The sequence below is a fragment of the Mauremys mutica genome, unplaced genomic scaffold, assembly GCF_020497125.1.
Source record: "Mauremys mutica isolate MM-2020 ecotype Southern unplaced genomic scaffold, ASM2049712v1 Super-Scaffold_100100, whole genome shotgun sequence".
Taxonomy (NCBI): Eukaryota; Metazoa; Chordata; order Testudines; family Geoemydidae; genus Mauremys; species Mauremys mutica.
Genome location: NW_025423267.1, coordinates 1,117,197 through 1,131,440, shown reverse-complemented (window position 1 = coordinate 1,131,440; position 14,244 = coordinate 1,117,197). Strand labels below are relative to the sequence as shown.

General features: G+C 53.5%; 1 protein-coding gene and 2 non-coding genes across 3 annotated transcripts in view; 1 reads left to right on the top strand and 2 right to left on the bottom strand.

The window, feature by feature from the left end:
- The window catches only part of LOC123359042 (E3 ubiquitin-protein ligase TRIM71-like), a 191,784-nt gene that overhangs the window by 35,077 nt on the left and 142,463 nt on the right, over nt 1-14,244 (bottom strand).
- On the bottom strand, nt 4,738-4,810 carry TRNAV-AAC. Its single transcript has one exon. It is a non-coding gene; the product is annotated as a tRNA-Val (tRNA).
- Nucleotides 9,562-9,634, top strand: TRNAK-UUU. Its single transcript has one exon. It is a non-coding gene; the product is annotated as a tRNA-Lys (tRNA).

The window sequence follows — 14,244 nt, the reverse complement described above, 5'->3', positions numbered from 1 at the left end:
ACCTTCCTGCCCCATTCCTCTCCCACCCCCACCTCTTACTGTCCCTGCTCCTCCTCCCCCCTGCCCAGCCCCTCCTGCACCCCACTGAACAGCTGATCACTGGCAGGTGGGAGGTGCTGAAGGGGAAGAGGAGGAGCTTCTCAGCAAGGCCTGTAGGGGGCGGGGGGAGCTGGCTGCCAGTGGGCGCTGAGCACCTATTTTTTCTCTGTTGGTTCTGCAGCCCCCATGGAGTCGCTGACTCGGCTCCTTTCGCACTCTACAGAGAGGAGCAGAACCAGGGCTATGGCTGATCTATGGGGCACCAGGTGAGTGGCAGAGGCTACAGGTGCTGAGAGTTTGCCTGACCCCTCAGGGACACAGTGTGAGGTGGTGTCCCAGGCATCTCTATGAAAGGAGCAGAACAGGATTTACTTGGGGTGGGGAGAGAATTGAGAGTGTCTCAGGGGGTTGTACAGAGGTATTGCCCGGGTGAGGGACTGGCTAAAACACAGGCCTCGCTGTAAGCAGGATTCAAACCTGTGGAGGAGAACCCTATTGGGTTTCAACTCCAACACCTTAACCACTCAGCCATCACAGCTGTAAACACAAAACTGCCCCAATGCCAGAGAAACTGGTAAAGAATCCCAATACCCAGGCGTGAAGTCATCTGAACTACAGAATTCCCACCGCAAACCTGGCTCCCAAAGCACAGGGGGGATTTGGGGTTTGTTCTCTTTGCTTAGCCATGTGCAGTAGCTCATGCTCCAATACATCTGTTAGTCTATAAGGTGCCACAGGACTCTTTGCTGCTTTTACAGATCCAGACTAACACGGCTACCCCTCTGATACTCCTAGTGACACTCTCCAGTGGATCTCCATCCTCCACCCACCGTGAGGTAGGTAGGAGCAGATCATTATTATCCCTACTTGAAAGAGGGAGAAGCTAAGGCTGAGAAAGGAGAATTGACTTGTCTTAGGTCACACAGCCAGCCAGTGGCAGAGTTGGGAATAGGACCTAAGAACCCTGATTTTCAAACTAACCATCAGATCTTGAATTTCACACATTGAATGACCTGAATAAAGTGCTCTCAGATGAGCTCCAGACCAACAACAGTGCACAGTAATTATTCAGCAAGTATTTGAGGAGAACTGCAATGTTAGAGAGAATCATGAACAGCTCAGAGACCATTAATGCAGCGAAGCAGCAAAATTTGTCAAACATAGAACTGGTTATGACTTATTTACTTGGGCTTAAAAGAGAACAAGGACCTGAGTCTCCTCCCTGTCAATAACCCCCTGCTCAGCCAATCAGGGTAGAGACTGAGGACGGGAGGCTGAGGGTTCTCACCAGAGAGCCCAAAGGATGGCCCAGGTCACCGGTGGGGATCACTGCCCGAGCACTATTTCAGCCCCACATTTTTGGGTGGACCTCCCACAGTGGGAGCTGCAGAGCACTCCCCCGCAACACACACACACACACACACACTGCTCCTGGTGTTGGGAGGGGAACAGGTGAAAAGACAAAAGAAGCAAGAGACAAAGAGAAAGGAGGAAGGGATGGATGGAGGAAAAGGTGAAACAAAAAGGACAAACCCTAATGACCCCAGTGGTTCTAAGGGACAAAATCCCAGGTGCGGAATAAAATTTTGCCTCTTAAGCTAGTGTTTTCCATGCCTAAAATTCAACTGTCACCAGATGGATCAGACTGAACAGGTTTCAAACCTTGAGGAGGCTCTTACCTTCTAAACAGGGACGGCTGTTTTCTAGTAAAATCACTAAAAGGGAAGGAGAAAACTCGAAAGAGGTTCCTCCTGGCGCTCACGTACCTGAACCCGAATACTCTCTCAGTCCTCAAAGAGAGACCTGGAGAAGGAGACTTGCTGAAGCAAAGCCACAGGGGTCTCTGAGGTTTCCCTGGCCCCTCGTCCCTGTCCTGCCTGGCTGATGTCAGCATGTCTCTGTGAGGTCACCACCTCCCCACCACCTTTGACCAATAGTCTGAGGTCCTGCAAAAGGCCTTTGTGATGTCACTGCCTGTCACGGACTCACAGATCATGCCCACTCTTGGCCCCGTGGGGGGTGCCCCTTTCAGTGCAACAGCCCTTCTCGGGGGTCCACTCTCTCTCAGGGTCAGGCCCCTCCACCTCCTGGAGCCGCACCTCTCTGAGCCTTAGCACGTCTGTCTCTCGCCGTGGGCCCCCTCAGGGAGTCCACGCGCTCTGGACCCCCTGGGCCTCCTCACCCCCGAAGGGGTTGATGCCCCCTGTTCTCTAGACCGGAGTGACTCTCAGCCAGCATAAAACAGGAGGGTTTATTGAGACTTGAACACAGCACAGGCAGGGCCGGCTCCAGACCCCAGCGCGACAAGCACGCGCGTGGGGCGGCAGTTGTCGTCAGGGGCGGCAGATTGGGCCGGCGGACCTCCCGCAGGCATGACTGCGGCAGCTCAACCGGAGGCGCTGGACCAGCCAACCGTCCGCAGCTGCGGGAGGTCCAGCCGAGCCACGCGACTAGCGGACCCTCACCAGTCAAGCCAGCGGGAGGTCTGCTGCTCCCGGGGCTCCGGGGCATCTCCCGTGCATGACTGCTTGGGGTGGCCGAATATGTAGAGCTGGCCCTGAGCACAGGAAACTCTCAGGGCCTCAGGCCTGGCCTCCCTCAGCCCAGCACATCCCAGTCCCCCTGCAGCCAGGTGTGCTCTGCCTGCTTCCCCTCGCCAGCCCAGAGCCCCCCTGCTTCCCAGCTGGGCCTCCGATATCCCGGGCCCCAAGCCCCACCTCTGTCCATTGTCTTTTCTCCAGGTACACAGGGTTGCCTGGGCCTCCTCTCCTCTCTCCCCCCCTCTGGCTGGAACAGGTTGGTCACGGGGTCCTCTCCCCGCAGCCCATTGTCCTCTCACTGGCCAGAACTGGCTGTGACTCCTGAGCTGGGTCTCCGGGTCACCAGGTCACCAGTCACTGGGGTCTCCATCCTCCAGGCCATCAGCCAGGGTCCCAAGTCCCTCTCCGGTCCTCTGTAATAACAAACTCCCTCTCCCCTCACCTTGTTAAACCAGTAACACCTGGGGACACTGAGTCCCACTCCCTGTGCATGCAAACCACTGGAAAACACAGAAAACCCTAAGAAAATCCCCCACTTCGTCACAGAGCCCAGCACACCTCTCCTCCTCTGGGCACCTAGAGCAGAGGCGGCTGGTGCTCACAGCTCCAAGGGAAGGCTTCAAATCCACAGAGCAACTGAGGTCAGGGCCAGAGGAGGGCAGGCCTATGCCTATGTGTGGCCTTCAGACAGGCACAAAAACACCCAGCCAGGCTGCTCCCTGCCATGCCAAACACCCACTGAAGGCCACCCACAGACCAGCATGTGGGGCGGCTGCTGATGCTCTGTGGCCATTATCGACGATGGTAGGAAAGCAGGGCCAGCCCCCCGGTGGTGCCTCTTACTGTTCCCACTCTCCATGCTCACTTTGGCAGTGGGGCAGGAGATTTTACCCCAAGAGGCTTTTCCCCAGCTGGCGAGAAGCAGAGAAACACCCAGGCTCCATGTAGCAAACCCCCTCAAGCACAGGGACAGGTGCACACTTGGAAGAGGGAAACTGCTCCACACGCTAGCCCGGGCAGCCGCCCATTTTCTTTGGCAAGTCAGGAAGGGCAAAGGCAAGACTGGAAGCACCTGGGGCTCATGACCCAGCCTTTGTTACACCCACCTCCCAACTCCTTCCCAGGGCTCTAGATGAAGCCAGAGCATTGGCCTGAGCGGCCAAGAAGAGGTTCCAGCCCTGAAGGGAGCAGGACATTCAGCCCAAAGGTAAAACTGCACAAGCACAACCACGAAGGGACTCGAACCCTCAATCGTCTGATCCGAAGTCAGACGCCTTATCCATTAGACCACATAGGAAAAGGCCCTCCAGGCACTTCTTTGGAAAAGGCAGATACTGACGCATCCGACGAAGTGAGGATTCACCCACGAAAGCTCATGCTCCAATACGTCTGTTAGTCTATAAGGTGCCACACGACTCTTTGCTGCTTTTGCAGACACTGTGTTTCTCAGGTCAGCTACTGAGGGGGGCCGAGACTCTCTGGGCACAAGAAGTCGAGTTCCCAGCGACACGTGAGACTTAATTCTCTGGAGCCAGGTGCAGGGCTTTGGCAGGGAGGCTCAGGCATGGGGGATTGGGGTGCAGCGGACGGACCGGCTGTCTAGGTGCAGAGATTTAGTCGCACTGAGGAGGAATCCTGCTGACAGGCAGTGGCCAAGGCCAGTGCAACCACTAGGCGAACTAGTCAGCCACCCAGGGTGCCAAGTGGTTGGGGCGAAATACAACGCAGAGAACCACTGGCCAGGCGGTCCGGGCGAAGGGCATTCACTGGAGGTACAAGCTTGTGAGTGCTCTCCTGAGCACATGGCCCCTTCCCCTTTTAAGGACCTGCACCTCATGGCCTGCGACTGGAGATGACTTGGCTGCATCTGGTTGGTCACACTCCACCTTGGGCAGTGTCCATGCTCTGGGTGTGTGAGCGCTGCCTAATTAGAGTCCCAGACACCTTGTCTACCTGGAAGCTCTTCTGTTCTTCAACCAGCCCATTCATCCCAGGAGCATTCCAGGAGGGCGGGGGAGGGGGAAAGCCACTTCACAGGCATTCAGAGAGGGAGAGGAGACAAAAGTGGGAGTATAACAGACCTTCTGAGCATAGAAATCACTGCTGCTCCTACAACAGCAGGGACAGGCCAGTAGGAGCTCGGAAAATTAAGCCAGTATGTTTCTGCCTGGTTTTGAACCAGGGACCTTTTGCGTGTTAGGCAAATGTGATAACCACTACACTACAGAAACTCTGTTAGAGGCCTTTGCCCCTCCCTTCATAAGAACGTAAGAATGGCCATACTGGGTCAGACCAAAGGTCCATCCAACCCTGCATCCTGTCTGCCAACAGTGGCCAATGCCAGGTGCCCCAGAGGGACTGAACCTATCAGGTAATGATCAAGTGATTTCTCTCCTGCCGTCCATCTCCACCCTCTGACAAACAGAGGCTAGGGGCACCATTCCTTACCCAGCCTGGCTAATAGCCATTCATGGACTTAACCTCCATTAATTTATCTGCAAAAAGAAAGAGGAGTACTTGTGGCACCTTAGAGACTAACAAATTTATTTGAGCATAAGCTTTCCTGGGCTAAAACCCACTTCATCGGATGCATGCAGTGGAAAATGCAGGAGGAAGATATATATATATATATATATACACAAGTATCAGAGGGGTAGCCGTGTTAGTCTGGATCTGTAATGTACACCATCACCACCATTACACCAGTGTAATGTATGCCATCGTGTGCCGGCGATGCCCCTCTGCTGTGTGCATCGGCCGGGCTGGACAATCTCTAAGGAGGGGGATGAATGGACACAAATCAGATGTTGGGAATGGCGGTGTGCGGGGGCCTGTGGGAGAGCACTTCGGCCTCCCTGGCAGCGCGGTGGCGGGTATTGGGGTGGCCATCCTGCGGCAGGGGGGCTTCGGGACCGGACTTCGGGGGGGGCTGCTGGGCTTCGGTTCATCTGCGGGTTTGGCACCATCACCTGAGGATTAAACAAAGACTGTGAAGGGCTTGCCAACTACAGAACCAGTTTCTCCTCCCTTGGTTTTCACACCTCAACTGCTAGAACAGGGCCTCATCCTCCCTGATTGAACTAACCTCGTTATCTCTAGCTTGCTTCTTGCTTGCTTATATATACCTGCCCCTGGAAATTTCCACTACTTGCATCCGACGAAGTGGGTATTCACCCATGAAAGCTCATACTGGAAAACGTCTGTTAGTCTATAAGGTGCCACAGGATTCTTTGCTGCTTATATATACACAGAGAACATGAAAAAATGTGTGTTGCCATACACACTATAATGAGAGTCAGCAGTTAAGGTGAGCTATTATCAGCAGGAGGAAAAACCTTTTGTAGTGATAATTGGGACGGCCCATTTCCAACAGTTGACAGGAAGGTGTGAGTAATGGTAGGGGGACAAATAAACATGGGGAAATAGTTTGACTTTGTGTAATGACCCATCCACTCCCAGTCTTTATTCAAGCCTAATTTAATGGTGTCCAGTTTGCAAATTAATTCCAATTCAGCAGTCTCTCGTGGGAGTCTGTTTTTGAAGGTTATTTGTTGTAATATTACAACTTTTAGGTCTGTAAATGAGTGACCAGAGAAACTGAAGTGTTCTCCAACTGGTTTTTGAATATTATAATTCTTGAAATGTGATTTGTGTCCATTTATTGTTTTACGTAGAGACTGTCTGGTTTGGCCAATGTACATGGCAGAGGGGCATTGCTGGCACATAATAGCATATATCACATTGGTATCACCCCCCCTACAGTGATCCCATGGACAAGAACCTGGCTGGGAGTGGGGTGAAAGCTCCCTCTGGGCAAAGGGGTCCTGGAATGTAAGTAATGGAAGCTTCAAAGCCTGCACGGGTGTGGGCTGGGGTGCATCAGCAGAAGGTTGGACTGGACATGGGAGGCAGGTTTATATAATTTTTGGTGATGCTCAGAATGGGACCAAGTCCTGCCCCACACCCCACACACACTTGCCTAAGGCTCTGGGAGGGAGTTTGGGTGTGGGAAGGAGAGGGGCTGGGCTCTGGGAGAGAGTTTGGGTGCAGGGTCTGGGCTCAGTCAGGGGGTTGGGGTGCAGGAGGGTGTGTGGGGAGCAGGGTCTTGGAAGGAGTTTTGGTGTGGGGTCTGGGTTGGGGCAGGGGGTTGGGGATGCAGGAGATGGTGAGGGGTGCAGCATTTACCTTGGGCATCTCCCAAAAGCAACCCGCACCCCACCCCACCACGGCAGCAGCCCGTAAGCGGGAGGGCTGGGGGTGTCTCTGCGCACTGCTGCCCGCAGACTCCACCCCCGCAGCTCCCATTGCCACAGTTGGCACTCGAGGAGGGAGCAGCGCGTAGAGACCCCTCCCACCCCAGGGCCGCAGGGACGTGCCAGCCGTCTCCGGGAGTGGCGTGCCACACAGAGCGAGGGCGGGCAGGAAAGTGCCTTAGTCCCCTTGTGCTGCTGGCGGTGGTGGCGGGGGTCCCCAGGCCCTTTTAAATTGCCCATGGTCAGCAGGCAGGACCAGGGAGGGGGACACTCCCAAGGGCGTAACATTGCTTTGCACAAGGATAAATCTTGGAACAGGACAAAAATGAAATGGCGGCAGAACCTAAGGAATTAAAAGCCTCCAGATTCTTGTGTGAGCACTGACTCCAAACGGAAACTGTAATTTGACTCGCTTTGTGTCTGCGGCTGGTAAAATATCAAGGCAAAATCATTCCAGTGATTGTGACCCTGGGATTGAGGCTTTGGTCTTATTAAAATGTAACTAGCATGTTACACTTGTGTTTTTAAAGGTGGCTTCCCCAAGCAATCCCAAGTTGTTCTTCCCACAGCTGGCTGATGGGGGACAGCAGGAGATCTCCCCAATCTGGGGGAATCTCTCTGGACCCCACTGTTAGTTCTCCATCCTTTCTCCCCCTAATCACAGACACCCCTCCCCTCCCCATTATCAGTGTTTTGGAGCGACCCCTCCCTCCCTTTATGGGATACAGACTCTGTGTGACAGAGACTGACTGGGGCTTCTCTCTGCACAGCCCCAATGGGGAAGGAAAGAGACTGGGGGACGAGGGGAGAAGACGGGCAGGAGTCAAATGGGGCTAAACCAGAAAGGAGGAGATTTTCTTCCTGTTAAAATGTCCTGGAGTCTCATGGCTGAAAAGCTGCATCTTGAGTTAGGTTTGATGCATCAGCCTTTCAATTACCAGGCAAAGGTGTGAACCACAGAGACTGGGAACTACCTGCTTCCCGAATGCATCTAAAAAGCATCTGCAGTGGTGCAACTGGTTAGTACAGCAGGGCAAGGTGTTGGGATTATAAATTGAAGCCTTATGTGGAGCACTAGATTCTGTTCCCCATGTACCTTCTCCAACTTGTTTCTCTTACCTGTGTAGTTTGCTTTGCCTAATTTCCATGGAAAGTGCCATGCTAGAAAAAAGAGAGTAAGTTCTAACATGAAGAGGTAGGTGCACAGCTTGGAAACATCCCCCCTGTGCTGCCATTAGTTCCAGTAGATTGTTCACTGGCAGCATGAATTGATTTCTTTGCTGCTGTGAAAGCTGCCTGGACAGGTCTGTGGGCAGCAGAGCTCCCTGATTCTTCCAGCAAACCCCTGGCTCCTTCCCTGCCCCAATCACTGCTGTAGAAGGGTCCTAGATGCACTGAGCCTAAAGCTTTTCAAAACCTTCTTAGCACAGTTGGCAGCGTGTCAGTCTCATAATCTGAAGGTCCTAAATTCAAGCGCCAGAGAAGGCAATGGCTTCTGCTTCCTGCTTCAGATTTTCTACAGGAAATCAGAGAAAAGAAACTAGAGGAGAGTGGTTTTTCTAGACACCCTCCCACCCATCTAACACACACAGAAAGACTTCTCTATGGCATTAACTTTTCCTTCTCTGTGGAGCTTGTATTCTTCATAGAGAAAAATAAAACAAAAACATGCAAGTCCAAGCCTAATACATTATGAAACTCAATACAGATCAAATCTCACCCTCAGAGATCTTCCAATAAGCTTCTTTCGCAGACTAGACTTATTTCTTGCCTGGACCCAATCTTTTTGCCTGGTACAGTCCTTGTTCCAGCGCAGGTGGTAGCTAGCGGATTTCTCATGTCTGCAGCCACCTTTCTTCTGTTCCACCCCCTTATATAGCTTTGGTACAAGGCAGGAATCTTTTGTCTCTCTCCTGGGGAAAAGCCCCAGGTTTAAGATGGATTCCTGTACCAGGTGACATGGTCACATGTCCCGTGAGACCCCCAAGCTTTCATTCTTCCTGGCCTGACTCACAAATGGTGCAGGACAGAGCCATCTCCAGTCAATTGTCCTGGTTAATGGGAGCCATCAAGAGTCCAAACCACTATTAATGGCCCACACTTTGCATCATTACAACAGGACCTCAGAGTTATAGTTCATATTTCTAGTTTCAGATACAGGAATGATCGGTTCATACAAATAGGATGAACACACACAGTAGATTATAAGCTGTGTAATGATACCTTACAAGAGACCTTTTGCATGAAGCATAGTCCAGTCACTTTATATTCACACTTATTAGCATATTTTCATAAAATCCTATGGAGTGCAACGTCACAGCAGGAAAAGGGTTTTACTGCGGCACCTGGGAGCAGTTGAGTTTCATGTTCAGGCTGTGGTATGAGTTCCTCCAGGTTTCTCATAAGCAGACAGGGACCTTCGCGGGTGCTCTCGATACAGGAATGGCCCAGACATGATAAAGTGATGGGAATTGCATTTTCCTTTTTTATTTCTGTATTTCCAATGACATTTCTGTTTGTGATTTCGTTTTGCTTTGTATAACTGTGTTTTCTCCTGGATTTGATATTTAACGAAAAAAAGAATAAGGCCTCAAGGCACCGGATGGAGGAGCAGGCTGGGGCTAGGACTGCTAAGAGAGTGAGAGTAGCAGGTTTTCTGTATTGTTTCCTGCCCTCATTTTTCTTGACTAGCTTCTCTTCTGCATGAAATTTGCTTCTTTTGTGTGTAAGCCTGGCTAGCTCAGTTGGCAGAGCATCAGACTTTTAATCTGAGGGTCCAGGGTTCAAGTCCCTGGTCAGGTAAAAAGGGAACTGTTCCTCTCAAAATGAAAGAAGGCATCTCTCCAGGATGTTATTTGACATCACTTCTTTTCCCCAGGACTTGGCCTTTCCTAGGAAGGGTTTGGGACTGAAGGGGCAACTTCCTCACATGCCCACTGGCCTCTCAGGCTGGATTAAGAAAGGCCTCTGGGAGCTGCAGCAAACTGCTGCATGACAACTTGGTGAGCAAAGGCAGGGCTGCCCCCACAGGGTCATCCACACCAGAGCTCAGCAGAGGTCTGGGGGTTCCCTATTGGTCCCATGGTGTAAAGGCCAGCACTCGGGACTTTGAATCCTGCAATCTGAGTTGAAGTCTCGATGGGATCTGAGGACAATTCCTGTGCCACAAACCCTGCTGGGTCTTCCAAGGCTCTGTCTTGCTCTCTCCAATGCCATGAATGCCTGTCTTTTACCCGCTGGCTGTTGTGACTTGAGCACAAGAGGGGACGTTTGATCCAGAAGCCTGGCCGTGCCTGGAGTCCTGTAGGGAGGGATGCGAGCTCCATTTCCTCTGAGTCCTGAAGCTGGGCTGCAGCCTGGCCTAGGAGGCAGCCCTATTGGTTGACCTACTGGCCCAAAGTCAGTTGGGCGGCGTTGGTGTTCCCCAGGGATGCTGAAGGGCCTAAGGGAGGGAGGCTCAATACTCCCCCCTATCAGTCAGGGCGGAAGAGGAGGGCTGCAAGCAGGGCCGGCTTTAGGCCGATTTGCCCGATTCCCCCGAAATGGGCCCCGCGCCTGAGAGGGCCCCGCAATGGCAGCGTCTGTCCCGGAAGCAGCAGCTGTTGTTGCTAGGCAACGAGAGACCCTGGCCGGCTGAGGCAGAGGCAGCCGCCTGGGTGTTGCAGGTCAGGAGGGGGGAGGGGGGAGAAGGCACATGTGCTTTGCAGCCCTCCTTCCCCTCCCCCACCCCCAGCACTCACCTGGAGGAGACGCCGAGGGAGCTTCCGGTCCGGTGGGAGGCAGGAATCTCTGCCGTGACCTCACTCACCTGAGCAGCTGCTGGGGCTTCCAGCCGTGAGTGTCTGACCCTGTGATTCCCCGGAGGGTTGTAATATTGGGCTGGTTTTGTGGTTTTCGTGGTGTTGCTGTTTGAGGGTGAGTTTGTGGCTGCCTGTGTCTGGTTCCAAACTAAAGCCGGGATCATGTAACCCAGGAAAAAAGCCCCAAGCCGGTACTTAGTGCTGTGAACTCCAGGTGAGAGAGAGAGGGAGGTTTGGAGGAGGAAACCAAATACATCAAGAGGGGAGAATGCGAAAGGTCTGCAACACGGCAGGTTGAGACTTATCTCTCCTCCCCCCCTTCCTGGCAAGAGGGGAAACTGAGGCACGGCATGATCTGATTCCTCTCTCCAAATTATTTTGCAAAGAAAGAGGACGGAGGCTCCTATCCAGACCAGTTCCCTCCCATCAACTCTGCTTTCCCTGCTGCAAGTTCTCTGTAGGGGCTGAATATTTCCATTAAACTATGGCTCCTTCGTTTGCCCTACAACAATAAATTAGACCAGCTTTCGGGGGGGGGCTATTCCCCTCCCCCAAAGCTGTGGGGATATTAAGGTTTTTTTGAGGGGGGGCATGATAATATTCCAGATCAATCAAATGCCCAGCTCAGCTTTCTAGCCATCCAGCAGCTAGGGCAGGGAAGGAAGGTGCTCTTGTTGCAGAGTGGTTGCAAAACAGGGGTGAATTTAGCGGGGGGAGTCCGGTTGAAATCCCGCCTGATGCAGCCATACAGAATCGCTGGCAGCGCTGGGAGAGGCCAAGAGTGGAAACAGGTGGCCTGGGGGTGGGGGGACATTTGCCCTCAGTCCTGGGCTCTGGGATGGACTAGGCTGGGTGGTGGGTTCAGTCTAGCCTTCCAGCCTGTTGCTCTCGCTGGGGTTTGTGGTTTTCATCTGGCTCCACCGAAAAGAGCAAACAAGCCCAGTAGAAAAGGGGAGTGAGAGAGGCGGGAAAGGGTGTGTAAGGGGTTAAAGTGACCCATCAACGAAAGAGTAAAACCAGAGTTTGACTGGGTTTTCCCCCAGCCACCACTCCTGCAAACACTGGGCAAGGGGCAGCCCCATTCCCCACCAAGGCTATGGTGAGGGGCAGCAGAGGAGGAAGGAAGCCACATGTGATGGCAGTCCCCTCCCCTCCCCCTCCCGCACCCAGCACCCCCTCTCCGGCCCCCAAACTCTGTCCCAGAGCCTGCACCCAGCCCTCCGCACTCCCTCCCAGAGCCTGCACCCCTCCACCCTTCCTGCACCCCACCCCGTGCCCCAGCCCAGAGCCTGCACCCAGCCCTCCGCACTCCCTCCCAGAGTCTGCACCCCTCCACCCTTCCTGCACCCCACCCCGTGCCCCAGCCCAGAGCCTGCACCCAGCACCCAAACTCCGTCCCACTCAGCCTGGGCAAAGCTCTCCTCCATCTGGCTCCCAGCCCCTCTCCAAGGGTTGCATCTGTCTGGAAGTGCTGCCTTCCACACCTTCCTCAGTCACACCTCATCCATTCAACAGGGCAACTGATTACAAAGTGGGGGGAAGATCTTATTCTACTCCAAGCAAAAAGACATTTTTCTTTTACCTTAATTACACTACCTTTAGGGCCTGCTATAACATATTACCAAGGTTCAATACAAAGTCATATAAAAGTTATACAAAAATGCATAATGCAGAGATTTATCTATAACTGCATTGAGTGACTTCTGTGTGCAGTAATATAGTGACCCTGGGGCTTTGAATGAGGCTTTATACTTGGGGGGAAGGGTGAGGGGGTAAGTGGCGAGTGGGCACAGAGGCGAGCAGTGAGCCAGCAGGGGCTCTAGGGGCGGGCATGGGGGTTTCTGGCAGGGGAGGGAGAAGGTGAAAGGAGGCAAGTGGTGGGTGGGGACTGACTAGGAGGGACGCAGCAAGCCAGCGGGAGGCTAGGGGGTGAAGAGGGGTGTGATGGTGGGGCTGAGCAGGGAGGGGGGCAGGTCCTATTTTACTGCTGTGATCTGGTCACCCCATGTGTGCCGTTTCTTCCTTCCCCGCCCCCACCGAACCTTGTTTCGATGGGGCGGAGCTGGGGAAGGAGGGTTTGTTTCCACGGGGCCGGGCGGCGCTGGGGGGGGGGAGGATGGGGGCAATTTTATATTAATAAGGAAATATTTTATAAATTTTAATAAAATAGTGAAGAAAATCAGTTGTACAACTATCAAAACAAATTATCTTCCTAATATGAAAGTGCAAATCAGCTAATTAATATATGATGCAATGTATGTAATAGATAATTTTGTTATTATTTATATAGTCATGGAAAGTAAATAATACATGAAAGAAATGAAAGGGGTTTTTTTAAGTGTTTTTTTGTTTTAGTCATCCCTGCCGGGGCCCCATCGAAACTGTTCGAATTGGGCCCCGCACTTCCTGAAGCTGCCCTGGCAATGAGGCTAATCATCTAGTGGAACAAGCTCCGCAAGGGACGTGGTTAATTCCCCATCACTGCCCTGTGTAAATCAAGACCGCAGCTCTTGCTGCAAGACACCTGGTGTGTGGGTGTCCCTGTTCCCCTTCAGAACCCCTGGTACATGGTGCTTCCCTCCTTCCAGTTCAAGATCCCCATCATGTGGGTGCTTTCATCCAGGATCTCTGGTGGGTGTCTCTGTCCCCCACCCCATGAACTAGCTCCCGTGTGTGGTTTCCCCTGCTTCCCCCATCCCGGATCTGTGGGTGTCTCTGTTCCCGTTTTCAAGATCCGTGTTGTTTGGGTGCGTCCCTCACCCCAAGTCAGAATCCCCAGCGTGTGGGTGCTCCCATCCCCCCCTCCAGGCTCTACGGGGGGGTGTCTGTATAAAAAGAGACGGTGTCTCACTGTCTTGCCCAGGCTACGCTGCAGGGGCTATTCACAGGCACAATCCCACTACTGATCAGCACAGGAGTTTTGACCTGCTCCGTGTCTGACCTGGGCCGGTTCACCCCTCCTTAGGCAACCTGGGGACCCCAAGCTTCCCCGGGATCACCATATTGATGCCGCGCTTAGTGAAGACACCCAATCGGCACAGCCCCCTGAAGTCCAGAGCTCCTGAGGTCAAGCGATCCGCTGGCCTCACCCTCCCCAGGAGCTGGGATCACAGGCACCAGCCACAGAGCCCAGCTTGTTTTGTGGCCTGGCAGCTGGAGCTTTAAACTCTGCTTGTGAGCTCTGTGCCTTGGCCAGACGGGGACAGTCTCATGTCGAGCTGTAGGCTCCTCTGTCCTCTCAGGTAAGGGGGTGGAGTCCTGGGGGGAAGTTGGGTGGGGTCTCAGGAGGGGGCAGTTGGGGACAAGGGGAAGGGAGGCTTAGATAGGGGCTGGGGTCCCAAGGGGCAGTTGTCTCGGGAGGGGGTAATTGGGGGACAAGGACCAGTGGTGCTTAGATAGGGGGTGGGGGTCCTGAGGGGCAATTGGGGCAGGGGTCTGGGGAGGGGGCAATCAGCAGCCAGGGGCTGGGATTCAAAGGGCTCTGGGCTGCTGGTAGCCGCGGGGAGCCCTGAGCCCTTTAAATCCCAGCCACCGCCGCAAAGCCTGCGGGCAGTGCAGAGCCCTCTGACTCCCGGCCGCGGCTGGGATTTAAAGGACTCAGGGCTCCCCGCG